We start from the raw sequence: 8,226 nt of genomic DNA on the forward strand, positions 1-8,226 counted from the left end.
CAAACGAATGAAAATGAAACTCATCACGGCGCCATTCCGATAAATGTAGTTGTTGTAATAATAGTTAGCCCTGCCTACCAAAGGAACTATTGCGTCACAGTATTTGTACGTCAGCGATACAGTAGGCGCTTCACTACAATATACGGTGGTGCCTTGCGATACAAGTTTAATCTGTCCCACGACTTCACTTGTATTTCAAAACATCATCTGTCCTTGTTGAAATGAATGGAATTGCAGTTAATCTGTTCCAGCAATCCCCCACCCCCCCAAAAAAAAAAAACAATTTTGTTTTACATTTATTTTTACAAAAAAAATCCAATTAACAGTACTGTACTGTACGATACACAATACTAACATTTTCTCTCCACATAAGCTGGAAACACAACTGTCCCTAATGTTTTGCCCTTCTTTCTTCGTCTTCGTCTTCTTCTTCTGTGGTCTCTATTGGCGGTTGGTAAACCATCTAAAAAAATAAAACCAACATATTTTCCAACTGATGTCGTCCTTCCACTGAGAAGAAACCAATGTGAATTGATGGTGACCGGATGCTGTGAGGTTTGCTGGCACAATCTAGCGGTGGGGCACTGAAGCACAATAGTATCTCAAGTTTTTGTTCGTATCCCAAGACAAAATAATTGCTCCTGACTCAATAAAAATTAGGTCAAGGTACTTACATCTGAAGGCATCACAGTTTTCTTGACTCTGGGGATTATTTTTTATTATTTGTTTATTTTTATAATACATTGTTATCATGAAAAAACTGTCGAGAGGAGTACCGATCGTTCCAATGAGCAAGGTCAAAGGAATGTTTTTTATGTTCAAATATATTCGGTAGTGCACAGAGATTGAGCATTTTTACACAGATTTAACATTTTTATGACACAATATTATGCTATTAGCAGCAGTTTGACAAGTTGAGCAAAAACCTGTCAGCTATTAATTTAGTGAGTGACATTCTCGAAAAAGTCTCTGCAGAGACGACAGATGAGACAATCCAGCGGTGAGGAAAGCGAGTAAAGGTCAATGCGCAAGAGGAGGAAGAGGAGGATGATGCTGAAGATGAAGGTAAGTGAGATTCATTGTGCCCAGCGGACGCCCACGGGGGATTCTGGGGTGGGAGTCTTAGTTGGACGATTGAGCGTCTCATTAAATAATATCGCCTTGCGATGGGAAAAGAAGAAAAAGAAGAAGTTGAAAAAGGAGTCCAGCAGAAGTAAGTGAAGACATTCAGAGCGGAAAAGATTGCGGCGGTGTCCGAATACTTTTGTGTATATCACTTTTGAACTTTCCTGAGCCGACGTTGCACAATAGAAATCAACACAAGTATGAGAAATAATCCACAGCAGCAAAGAATTTTCATGTTCAGTCACGTGTGGGCAAGCAAGCTTGTATAATTGATGCGATAGCTCCTTTCACCAGATAACTTCATGATAAGGGCCACTTTGCACAACGGAAATTAACACAATGCCTAGTAATAATCCACGTCTTTTAAAAAAAGGACCACAACACACTGTCACGTGCGTACGAGGGACGTACAAGTCGTGTAATTAATGCGATTGCTCTTCTAGCATTTATCCATGATGACCGCCACTTGGCACAACACAAATGAATCATGCCTAGAAATAATCCACAAAGTCATAAAAATCACAGCTCACATCACACTGTCACATACATGTCAGATCATTAATATGACGCCACCTCTCTCCAGTTTTTCATGATAACTACCATGTTACATGACAGAAATAAACACAACCAATGAAAATAATACGCATTCGTAAAAAATAACACAGCATGTTCATTCACGTGTGGGCGAGCAAGATATGCATCGTATAATTGATGCGATAGCGCCTTCCGCCAGTTATTCATGATAACTGCCATCTTGAATGATAGACATTAACAGAATGCCTAGAAATAATCTCCAGTCATTAAAAAAGACCACAGCACACTTTGTCACGTGTGCTATGGAAGTAGAAGTCGTACATTTATTACGACGGGGCCTCTCACCAGTTATATATGATAACTGCTACCTTGAACACAACCACTAGAAAAATTCCATCAAGTCATTAAAAAAGACCACATCATGCTCTGTAATGTGTGTGCGAGCAATCTACGCGTCATGTATGTAAATAATGTGATCGCTGTGGAGGTAAACTAGATATGGAGCTTGAGGTTGGCCACTTTGCAAAATAAAGCGGAGCAGGTGAAATTTTTCAACAGCCCCCCAAAAAAATAAAAAGGACTTGAAGAAAGAAGCGTTACATCAAAGGCACCCACCAAGCTTGCAGTGGCCTTTTTTTTTTTTTTACTGTGGATTAATTTATTTCTATTGTGCAAGGTGGTAGTAATCACAATTAATTGGTGAGAGAAACACACCCATTAATCGTATGACAGGTCTACCGTCCAAGCACTGTGCATGCCGTGGATTATTTTTCATCAGTGTTTTTTTCTGTTGTGCAAGGGAGCGGTTATCATCATCGACTGCCAAGGAAGGATCACATGACAGTAATTTTAGAATAGCGACACATTGTGCACAATAAGCATGCCGTAGATTATTATTTTTTTGACTGTGGCTTCTTTCTAGGTATTGTTTTAATTTCTATTGTGCAAAGTGGCCATTATCAGGAATAACTGTCAAGAGGAGTTTAGCTTGGATTTAGTCTGCACATGTTCCAATGTAACCTGTAGACTTTTTTTTTTTTTTTTTGACTATGTGGATTATTTTTATTAAGTCACTTTATTTTATTGTGTAAGAAAGCTGGCAAGAAACAATCACATGACAGTAATTATACAACTGGTCTATATTGCATGCACACCAGCGCTGTGGGCCTTTCTTTTTTTCTACTCAGTGGATTATTTCTAGTCGTTGTCGGCTCCTTATACTTCCTTTAATCGCTTGTCAACAATGAAGCACACAAATAATCAGATATCTTCTGCCGTTTGCCTGCAAGATGCTGAATCCGAATAGCAAATACAGTACATGTGTGTGTGCATTTGTGTGTGTGTGTGTGTGTGTGCGCGCGCGTGCGTGCGGGCAGGCCAGTGTTGTTAATTCCCACGCCTCCTCACTAGTGTTCTGCGACAAACCTCCCTGCGGCACCACATCAGTTGCTATCATCATCGTCTGGTGCTGAGGAGAGAGTGAGAATCCACTCATGGTAAAAAAAAGAGAGAAAAGAAATACAAACTATCACCACTGTTGAACTATTTTAATTTTTTTTGCTTTAATCAAGGTAGATTTTAATTGGACACAAATCAAAATCTCATTCGTGAGAGCAATGTATGGATCACCTTGCACAATAGTAATGACACACAACCACTCACAATAATCCAGTCATAAAATTCCACAGTACATACATAAAATTATTATGACAAGTATTCCTCACCATTTATGATAACCACGAATTCCAACGACCATAAATAATCCAGTCAGGAAAATCCTAGTAATCCACTATTTGCTTCTTGTACACACAGTGGTGCCTTGAGATAAGAGTTTACTTTGTTCCGTGACCAGGCTCATGACGCAAAACACTAGTCTTCATCATCATCTTTCCCCAATGAAATGAATGGTTAGCTATTAATCCATTCCAGTCTTCACCCCAAAAAAACAAGGAAACTAAAGAAAAATAGAACTCGATAATATTGTACTTTTAAAATTAAAAGCAAACACTTGTCACACAGCATCAATTAAATGCTGCTCCTTCGTGTGTGTCTGCCTTGGCCACCTGGGGCAGTATAAGGCAGAAGAACTGATAAACTCTTCATTGAGATGGTTCAACTCCTTCAGATCATCAGTACAGCACTATCAGTTATTCACAGAGGATAAAACTATGACTTTGAGTACTGTTATATTGTCTGTCTACAGGTGTTGCTGCACTGTTTGTGTTCAATTCGTTGCTTAAATGGTTATAGCACTGCAGCATAGATGCTATTTAGCGTTAGCATTAAGGTAGCAGACTGAAAGCCAAAATTATGTGGCAGCTTTAAATACACAAGATGCAATTCCATTTTGTGTTATGTGTGACAGTGAACTTCAACTGGGAGCTGCAATAAACCGCTTGAAGCCTTTTTTTTTTAATTTCACTATTTTTCAAAATGGTTCTCATTGTGAAGTGAGCTGAGTCCACTGCCACCATACAGCACTCTTATGTTAAGTCTAAGCTCACAAGTCAAAGCAAAAAAAATAAATAAAACGGCCGAATGACGGCTTGTATCTCGAAAAACTCATGTGGTGTCACTCGTACCGCAAGGCACCACTGTATTTTGTTTTCAAATGTTTGTCAATTATAATATAGCACTATTTTTTTTACATAGTTTAAAAATGCATCCAGATAAAAGCCCGCCCCGTCTGCATGTGTTTGAATGCAGGTTTGCACACTGGCAGAAAGAAAGATTGTCCAGCTGTGAAAGTCCTCTTCTGGCCTGGCTCAGCGCCTGTTTGCTCCTTGCTGATAACAGGGGGGGGGTTCCACCCCACCCCCCTCCTTTTTCCAGCTTTGGACTGATTTCGTTTGGCTGAGGAAGATTAGGACGACATAGAGAAGGAGGAAGAGGAGGACAAAGAGGAGAACAAGGAGAAAGAAGAGAAGAAGAGGAAACATGAGGAGGAGGATGAGGAAGAGAAGGGAGAGGGGAAGCAGGAAGCGATGAAGAAGCAAACGAGGAGGATGAGGGGAAGGATGGAAAGAGGGCTATGAGGAAGAGGAGGAGGAAGAAGAAGAAGGTAAGAATAAAAGCAAGAGGACTAGGGGGGCGAAGAGGAGTAAGACCAGAAAGAAGAGGAGGGGCAAAGGGGGAATGGGAGGAGGAAGAAAAAAGGAAGGTCAGGAAGAGCAAAAGGAGGAATAAAGAAGGAGGAGGACAACAAGAAGAGGAGGAAAAGGAGAAGAGAATGGGAGAGGGAAAGGGATGTGGAGGATGGAAAGAAGACTCATCGTCGAATGAAGTGGAAGAGCAAGAGGACGAGAGGGAAGAAGAGCAAGAGGAATAGGAAGGAAAACAGGACAAGTAGAGGGGGGGAAAGGAGGATGGAAAGAAAGGAGGACAAGGAACAAGAGGAGGGGGATGGAGGATTAGGAGAAAGAGCAGGAAAAGGCAGGAGAAGGAGGAAGAAAAGGAGGATGAGGAGGAATAAGACAAGGAAGAGGATAGAAAGGAGGAGTAGGATGAAGCGGAAGAGCAGGAGGATTATAGGAGGAAGAGGAGGAAAAGGAGGAGGAAGAAGAGGACAAGGATGGAAAGAAGAAAGGCAAGACAACTATTGGAGGAGGAAGAGGAGGAGAAGGATTAGGGAGAAGATGAGGAAGAAGAGAAGGAACAGATGAAGAAGAGGGGAAAATGAGGAGGAGGAGCGACGGGCTTCGTCAGGCGGCTCAAGTGTCCTCTGTATTAAAGCCCCTCTCCTTCTCCTCGGCTGCCCCCCGAACGAGACATTTAACTCTCATTTTGTCCGGGAAATCTTATTTATGAAATAATATTTGTCCATTTCCAGAGGGCTTCAAGGGTCACAGCTGAAATTAAAAACACATTCGGAGACCTTCCAAAGCCGCCAGGCAGCACCGGCAAGAAGAAGAAGTAAAAGAGAGAAAAAAAGAAGCCAAACGTCCTCTGTTCATTCTGGAGAAATTGTCCACGCATGGAATGTAGTGTTCAGGTGCAATAAATTAGAATATGGTGCAAAAGATCATTTAGTTGAAGAGTTCAATTAAAAAGTGAAACTTGTACATTCCATATATTCAACACGTTTCAAGTCTTTATATCTTTTCATCATGGCTCACAGCGAATAAAACCCTAAATTCAGTAGCTCATAAAGAGGAAATATTGGGGGGAAAGTTCTGATGTCTCTTCATTCGCTGGAAACGGCTGCAAAAGTTCCCTGAGTCTTACAATGGTTTTTAACTATCCAATTACTGCGCACCCCCCAAAAACAGCAAAAGGGGGTGCACCCTTAAATCACAGAAAAAAGGGGTGCAGCCCGAAAAGCACCAACAAGGTGCATGCCAACACAAAGAGGGGGCCTGACCCTAAAACACAGAGGGAGTGCACCCATGAAAACACCAAGAGGGGGTGCACCCCTATAAAACAGAGGGGATGCACCCTTTGCTCCAAAAGAACCAAGTGACAGTATGCCCCTAAAAACTACAAGAGGCGATGCGTCCTAAAAACACAAAGAGGGGTGTACCAACACCAGATGGGAGTGTGCTTCTAAAAACCCAAAGAGGAGGCCTGACCCTAAAACACCAAGAAGAGGTGCACCCCTAAAATCACTAATCGGGGGTGCGCTAACACAAAGTGGGGGGCATGCTTCTAAAAACCTCAAAAGGAAGTTAACCCTAAAACAGCAAGGGGGTGGGGGCATAAAAACACCAAGAGGGGGTAGACCCCAAATAAATAAATAAACGAGTGGGTGCACACCTAAAAACAGCAAGAGGAGATGCAATCAAGAGCTCTGTGCAATGACCTCAAGCGGTGCTGCCTTGAAGCAAGAAAGCTCTGGCTGTGGTTGTCAAGGAGATGAAATGTGCTGCATGCGATGACTCATACGCTTCATTTTCTCGATGGCGGTTGAGGGGGTGCAGCAACACCCCGTCTTTTACAAGTGTGCGTTAACAAGGCCGCCTATCTATTGAGCGTGTCCTTACAAACATCAACAACAGGGAGCCAGCAGCTCGCTCTGAACAGCTTTTTTTGAGGCCGACACTTCTTTTGCCTAAAAAAAGTGCACCAAAAAAATGCTTGAAAATTCTTGTTACACGGCACACATCGAGTCGCACCTCAAATCAAAGGTCTGGACGAGGGCCTTCCAAATCTCTCGTTATGTTGGTGATATGCCCTCATATGATAATGCCATGGCCATACCAAATTCTTATTAAACTCACAAAATCAGTTGGCAGAGCATGTCACACAGAGTGCCGCCTCAAATTAAAGGTCTTGATGAGTAACTTCCAGATGCGTTATTATTTTGGTGATATGCCCTCATATAATGATGGAATAACCCAAGAAACATGTTTTTTTGTGAAACGTGAAAATTCTTAACTCTGTAAATCTGGTTGCACCCATTGACTCACACTGCAAATGAAAGGCTTGACTTCCAGATGTGTCCTTATTTGGTAATATGCCCTCATCTGATGATTTGCTAACCAAAAGGACCTTTTTTTGTTTGAAAATTCATTTTCAAAATAATTTGACATGGCAAGGACACAAAATGCATTTCCAACAAACTGCTAGAAGTCACACGTCAAGTTAAAGGTCTTGATGAGTCACTTCTAGATTTGTCATTATTTGTAAACTTCCCCTCATATGATGACCTGAGGACCAAAAAACAGTTTTTTTGGGGCTTGAAAATACTTCCAGACAAAAACAATAAATCAGGGTGCAGCACATTTGGTCTTGTAAGGAAAGGTTACATTGTTTGTTTTGATGATGAGGTCAAAAAGTGTCCAACTCTTTATCAACATTAATATTACAGTCATTGTGATGCTTTATATATATATTCCCCTTAAAAAATATCGGAACAGCAAGGTCAATTCCTTTGTTTTTGTTGTATACAGAAGATATTAAGGTTTCAGATCAAAGCATGAATATAAGACAAATTTCAGAATTCCAGCTTTTATTTCATGGTATTTACATCTAGATGTGTTAAACAACTCAGGACAGAGCACCTATTGTTTGAAGCCACCCACTTTTCAAGTGAGCAAACTTATTGGAACATGCGACTGATCGGTGTTTTGTAGTTGCTCAGGTGTTGCCTTTTAGATTGATTGCTTACACAGTAGATAGTGCTTGTTTTTGGCTTTGGGTTTAACCTGTGAAAAGTATTTGCTGTTAAGCAAACATGAAGACCAGTGAGCTGTCTATGGGAGAAAAGCAAACCATTTTGAAGCTGAGAGAAGAGGGAAAATCCATCAGAGCTATGGCACAAACATTGGTCATAGCCAATACAACAATTTGAAATATCCTGAAAAAGAAAGAAACTACTGGTGTACTGAGCAACAGACATCAAACACGTCGGCCAATGGTATCAACAACAGTGGATGACAGAAACATTGTGAGAGCTGTGAAGAAACAGCCAAAGACAACAGTCAGTGACATCACTGCCAAGCTCCACAGAGCAGGGGTGAAGGTATCACAATTCACTTTTCGAAGAAGACTTCGTGAGACGAAATATACAGGCCATACCACAAGATGCAAACTACTCATCAGCAAAAAGAATCAGAAGGCCAGATTGGA

Source organism: Phyllopteryx taeniolatus, chromosome 12 (genome assembly GCF_024500385.1).
Source record: "Phyllopteryx taeniolatus isolate TA_2022b chromosome 12, UOR_Ptae_1.2, whole genome shotgun sequence".
NCBI classification, from domain to species: Eukaryota; Metazoa; Chordata; class Actinopteri; order Syngnathiformes; family Syngnathidae; genus Phyllopteryx; species Phyllopteryx taeniolatus.